Genomic DNA, 6650 nt, shown 5'->3' on the forward strand with positions numbered 1-6650 from the left:
CCCGGGCAGCTGGGGAGAGTAGGGCCAGAGGATGTGTTAAGCAAGGGATGGTAGGCTTGAGGCGAAAGGAGGCACCCACTTTAATATTTGTATTTGTACATTTCTGCATGAGAACTGGAGATACATTAACAATGTCCTTTGAGGAAATGTGTGGTATTGCAGACAAGAAAGCCCACACTTTAGGTTTAACTGCTGAGGATGCAGATACTATCCTGAATTTGATCAAAGAAACAAGTAAGATTAATTATGGCCAACAGATGAAAATTTTAGAGCGCCTTATCTGCAAATAGATCAATCGCAGGCTACATGCAGTAACACTCACTATGTATTATTGAGCAAAAGTAATTACTCGAGGCCTCTGCATACCATTCAGGCCAACATTGTTCAAAGAAAATAAACATTTTCTGCGTAAATGGGAACAAATATTAAATAAATACTCCCTAGACAAGGCATAAAATAAGCAATGTCGCATCGCAATTTGCTATGCAATTCTGTAGGTTTGCTACTTAAATTGACCCTTGTGTAGCACAGCCTGCTATTTAAATTACTGTTCAATGAAAGATTAGCAGTCCATTTAATGAAGAGAGTGCAACAGCAATCATCTCCAATCCAAAAGTGGCAAATACGTGTCAGAGTGCTAGGTGAGAGTTTTTTCTTTTTTAATTAATTGCAAACCAGGAGTAATCGGGATGATACTTTTATTAAGCGTACTATGTCTTGTTTGGCAAAGACCGGTATGTGTTAACTTCATATTATTTTTTAAAGACAGTCCTGAAATTTCATCCTTCAAATTTAAGTTGTTACATAATGCATAATTACAGTATTGCTACTGTAAAACATTGCTTTGTCTGCACTCCATGTTTTTCAGTAAAGTTTAGGTTACTGTATCTAAATCGCATAGTGTCAACTATATTTAATTTTGTTGACATGACATCTGACATCCCCCTCTCCATCCCTCTCACCACCTCCCTCTTTCAGACTGACCACTCACTTCTCTCAACACACCTGAAGCTCTCCCCTCCTTTTGCAGTGGGCATTTCTGATGCAATAAGAACACCTGCAATCATGCGATTTAACACTTGCCCATAAACGGTTCTGCGTTGATGGCACGTGATACCCTACAAACACTGTTATTCCAAACATATATCATGTAATGGAATCGCTGTTGGTTTCAGGTCTACCTTCAGAAAAGTATAATTGTGTGATACAATATTTGTCGGAAACATGGGCTTGCCTGTATGACATATGCCGCTTTGCAAACATTTACCCAAGTGGGTAACATGTGAAGGAATGGTTGCTTGCTTTGGCTTTACCTTTAAGAAAAAATTGGTAACTGCCCGATGACACCATGTGTTCCTCTTTGCTATATCCAATCCGGAAACAAGTATTAATCATGGAACTCCTTGTGGGCTTTACGATATCACTGGCCCTTTAAATTAAACCCACGGGTTTCATGGCAATGCATAATGCGGGTATTGGCACTGGATGTTGCTTTAAGAAGTCGTAGTTGACGTAGGTGGGCGTGTCCACTTGTGTACATGCCCAAATACCGCAATGGACGCCAAATCCCGGTCTCCGAGATTGGCGGAATTAGGAGGAGAATTTCCGGTTGTGTGACGTGGGTGCAGCCTGGACCACAACTAAGAGGTAAGATGAGTTTAGCCCTTTCCCTGGACTCAGAGTGAGAGGTGAATACAGACCCACAGAGCTTCAGGCAATTCAGCGCTACGAGCGAGTGCTCAGGTGGGGTGAGCCATGCCAAGTACTGCTCTCGACTGTGTGCCGTGACCGCCGCATGGATGGGCGGTCCCCGGAGGTCAGCAATCTGTTTGCAGCCCTCCTGGGAGTCACCCCCCCTCGGCGAATTGGACGGCCGGCGGGGGACATGGGCTGACTTCTGGTTCTGCACGCCAGGACGGGCAATGGGACATGGATAGACACAAATAACTAATTTTTCACCCTGTGTCCTCATCCCTGCCCCCCTTTCCGTCCTGCTTGTTCTTTTCCATTTTCCCTCTCCCATTTCTTGCCTTCTCCCTTTCCCCTCCCCCTCCCTTTTTGTTGGCTTTATTCATTTCAGCGACTGTGGACAGATGTAATAAGGACCCACAGATGGGAGGGTGAGATTCAATGACAAAAACAGGGGAAACGGGATCATTATCCTGGAGCTGTTAACTGCATCCAATGAAGAAATATGGCAAAGTGACACCCTTTTGAAAGCAATGGGTCGCTACCCCAAGGTAAATGGGGATGATCTATGCACGCGAGAGTGCAGATGGGGATAGATACACACATAGGGATACAATTTGGATAACACCATATGGGAAAGCATAGCGGGACCACACGGGGGCACGTGGGGGTGAGGGACATATGGTGCCGCAACATAACATGGCGTCCTTATATCTACATCAACAGATAGAACAAGTACGTCCCAGGAAGGAATCCCCAACACGCACCGGCAGTTACAATAGAACTACTGCATGAAATATACTCTATTGAAGATAGTAACACTTACGCCTTGAATTTAAGTACCCTTAGGCTCTTTGCAGCCATCCCTCAATTTAGGGGTAAAATGACTTTTGGAACTAAACACTGTTTTGTTTTCGATTGGTGGGAATTGAGACAATAGGGGTCCCTTATTTATTCAGGAGACCTTGTGCTCGCATATATTTTGTGTGTGTGAACCCCTGCAGGGCGGGAGGGATGTTCCAACATATTCAGTTAGCGACATCACCTTTCCTATCTAAGGAGAAGACTTAGTCTCTCCTGTTAAAATAAGGGTTTAATCAGCCAGACTCGGCCAGGCCCATAACGATGGAGGGGCATGGAGAAGACAATTTGGAGTGCTATGTTTTTAGACATTAAGTATAGTTAGCCATGAAAAGATGTTGAGAACATGAGAAACATGGTCGAGAGCGATTTTTAAACAATTGTTTGCGTTTTGTTTTTTCTTGGTGCTCTCTCTCTGCCTGCTTTCCTTCTCTGGCTGAAGTAATTTCCACAGAAACACAGATTGACCTATAGAAGTATGAATCTCTTTTAAATGGAAAGAAGTTGCATATGGAACACCTGGATGACACACACTACAAATCAAGCTGAACTATGCTAACATGAACTGGTTTTTGGTATCTAAGTTATGTATGTTCTGATGAGGCGCACCAGATAGAAGTAGTTTTTGTCTTTTGTGGTGCCCGAAACTCGAGTAGACAACACCATAGAGCCCACTACGGCTTAGTTGGACTGTTCTTGAGTTTTCATAAAAATATGGCAATTGACATATGTTCACAAGCAGGTTCTCTTGAACATATGCCTTGTTTAACTCGGTGAAAGAAAAATATAATGTTTAACATGCTTTTGTAAATACAACAATATTCTAGCCCTAATAGATGGGTGTTCTATTTTTAGAACAGAGTTATTAGTATTTCGATTTTTTGCACAGTACGAATGGTGGATGGTAAGAATGTGGATGAAAGTGGTATGCGAGTAAGAATGGGTGAGATGTGATCACTGGTTTTGATATGATGTGTTTTTTCTAGATGTGAGATGTGTATCATCAAAATTGGCTTTTAAATATATGAAATGTCAATGTGTTATATGTGGTTTTTCCTATTAATGTTTTGTAATGAGATTTGAATAATAAATATAATAAATGAACTTTAAACATACTCACTGTGAATTGTCTATAGTACATGCCCTTTGAGTAGGGCGACCCTTTTGGAGAGGATGTTTGTCAGCGCTTTACATGAGTGAAATACTTTTTGAATGAATGGAGGGGTTGCACTTATCCACTGATAATTGCAGTTTTGTATGCTCCCCTCCCTTTGCAACAATACAGCCACTTGGTTTCATAGTCACCAGACCCATGAAAAAAGTGACCGTGGCTGCTTTTGCCTCCTCCTACTCTCCTCCACCCACTCCCTCAACCCACTCCTTTGGCCGACTCCCACCCTGACACAGCCCTCGCTAACCTCAATCTCTCTATCTCCAACACTTGCCCCTGTCATGATGGTCCGACTGAAGCCTTTCAAAAAGTACACCTCTTGGTACGACTCCGACCTGGCTGCCCTTAAACGCAAGTGCAGCACATCTGAGCGGAAATGGAATGCATTGAGTGAACCATCTGACAAACTGTCCTGCTACCTCCTTCAAAGGCATTATCGACTCTGCATCTGCACCAAGAAAAGAGTCTTTATTCAAGCCTGCATCTCAGTGGCATCAAATAACACGGCCAAACTTTTCAAAGTCTGCAAGGAACTGGCCAATCCTGTAGCAGCCTCTTCTGTCACACCCACCCAGGACCTTTGCTCGGCCCTGGCTACACACTTCACCACAAAAACTCAAGATATCAGTTCCACCCTCTCTCCCTCACCACAGGACACAACAACACCGGAGCCTCCCTTGGCCCCCTCCTCTGGCCCTCTCCTCTCTTTCGACCGTCACACCGGATAAGTCTGATCTATGAAGGCTTCATCCAAACAGGTGGTCCCCTGCCCCTCCAAAACCATTAAAGACAATATTGACTCCCTTGCTTTCCCAACTGCCCTGATGCGCTCCCTTGTGCACCCTCTGCTCAAAAAACCTTTGCCGACCCCCCCTCCCCATTCCCACAAACTACCACCCTATCTCCATCACTCCTGTCTTGGACAAACTCCTGGAGAAACTGGCTATCTCTCAGCTGACCTTCCAGACTGAATCTATTGGCTCCTTCTATGACCATCGATCTGGCTTTAGAGCATCCAAAGGCAGGGAAACTGCTCTTCTGAACACCTGTGAAGACCTTCTCTCAAATCTTGACACAAACACCCCCTCTATCCTCATTCTCTTTGTCCTCTCCTCTGCCTTCGCCACGGTTAACCATGACATCCTGATCGCACATCTCTGTGACACCCTGGGAATCGCAGGTCAGGCTCTGGCGTGGTTAACTTCCTTCCTCTCCGATCGCTCCATCACTCGAAGCCTTTCACTAGACTATCATTTTCTCAACATGTGGCGTTCCCCTTGTTCTTCAATGTCTATATGGCTGCCCTGGCACGTGTGATTGCCATTTTCACCTCTAACTTCCAGTGCTGCGTGGATGACATGCAACTATCTTTCAGGCTACCCTTAACCACCTCGTCCTCCTTACTCAAATCTGACTGTCCGTGAAGTAACTGGAGACACGTAAGTATTTAACTCTTCTTTATTTACTTCTCAGTAGCCGGCGTCCCACACAGCGTCCCTCCCTTCCACCTCGTACCTCCGCCAACCGTCCTTTTTCGAACGTACGCTTTTCCCCCAACATTCTACATCTTACATCTCACGCGCCAGCGAGGACACAGAGCGTGATACATACATATTAAACTTAACTGGAATACAACATCATCCCCCCATTACAAAATTGATTAAGGAAAAAAGGCTCTACCTAATAAAAATGTAAACACATGTGTGTCAGGTATAATAATTAAAAACATTTCAAACATAACACATTTGTGCCGAATTGTAAAACTGTAACAATTAGCACATAACAGAGTTTAACACAATATACAATTCCTTTACCAATAACCTGTATATGGAAATTACTTAGTTCTGCATGACATAATCTCTAGACCAAAACGGTAACCTTTTTTCCCTAGAACTACGCACACTCTTATTGTCAAGATCTACCACAGCTCGTTGAGTGTTAACATCTTCAACTTGTCTCAACACATTACCGTACATACTCACATTTTCTAATCCATTTTGAATAAGATCATCTCCAAATAAATCTCTTCTCCCGAATTTAACCTGTTCCATTTTTTCATTCTTACCATTCCACATCCATTTACTAACTCTGTCCAAATTCCACACTGATCCTCCCTCAACTCTAACTGCTCTCCTGAACACTTGTAACACCTTGACAGGACTACTGTATTTAGAGTCACCTTTCATAACATTACGACCATGCTTGATTCTCACAAAATCTCCTGGTGATATTCTCATCTTAACCCTTGCAGAAGACGTGGTCTTTCCTGGAGACACATTTCTCCTAATTACGTTTTCATCAGAATTACGCAATTCCGTGTTTCCACTTTTCCTACGATTAACCCAAACAGGATTTAGCAAGGTATTTGGAGTTCTTCCCCTCATCAATTCAAAAGGAGAAACTTTCATTCCTCTTTTAACAGACATCCTGGTACTCCATACTCTCTCCTTAAGAACTTCGTCCACCGGTATGTTGTTACTTAAGGCTAACTCCACTGCCTCTACAATTACACGGTTATATCTCTCCACCAATCCATTGGTTTGTGGGTGATACAACGACGAAAATCTCCATTCAATACCTGATTTCTTGGCAAATTCTTTCATTTCTCTACTTCTAAACTGAACTCCATTATCACTCACTATTATTTTGGGAAACCCTTCCCTTCTACAGATTTGCATTATGAATTTTATCACCTCATCAGTATCAATCTTTCTCACCGCTTTGACTTCCACCCAACCTGAATAGTAATCAACCAAAACCAATATGATTTTCTTCTCTCCACTTAACTTCACATATGGTCCAATGATATCAATTCCTACCATCTCCCATGGTGCATCACCTTTGTCAATACTCATGGGCTTAGACTTCACTATCCTGCAGCTCTTGTCACTGTTCTGACATGGCCAACAATTTCTAATAAACCTCTCAA

At 43.1% G+C, this 6650-nt stretch overlaps 1 long non-coding RNA gene across 1 annotated transcript; it reads left to right on the forward strand.

Annotated features, from left to right (window-relative positions):
- The first annotated feature begins 1201 nt into the window (after positions 1–1201).
- On the forward strand, positions 1202–3666 carry LOC138453572 (uncharacterized). Its single transcript, XR_011260472.1, has 3 exons — positions 1202–1647; positions 2081–2240; positions 2993–3666. It is a non-coding gene; the product is annotated as an uncharacterized lncRNA (long non-coding RNA).
- The last annotated feature ends 2984 nt before the right edge of the window (positions 3667–6650 follow it).

This window comes from Ambystoma mexicanum, chromosome 4p (genome assembly GCF_040938575.1).
Source record: "Ambystoma mexicanum isolate Mex_15411 chromosome 4p, UKY_AmexF1_1, whole genome shotgun sequence".
Classification (NCBI taxonomy): Eukaryota; Metazoa; Chordata; class Amphibia; order Caudata; family Ambystomatidae; genus Ambystoma; species Ambystoma mexicanum.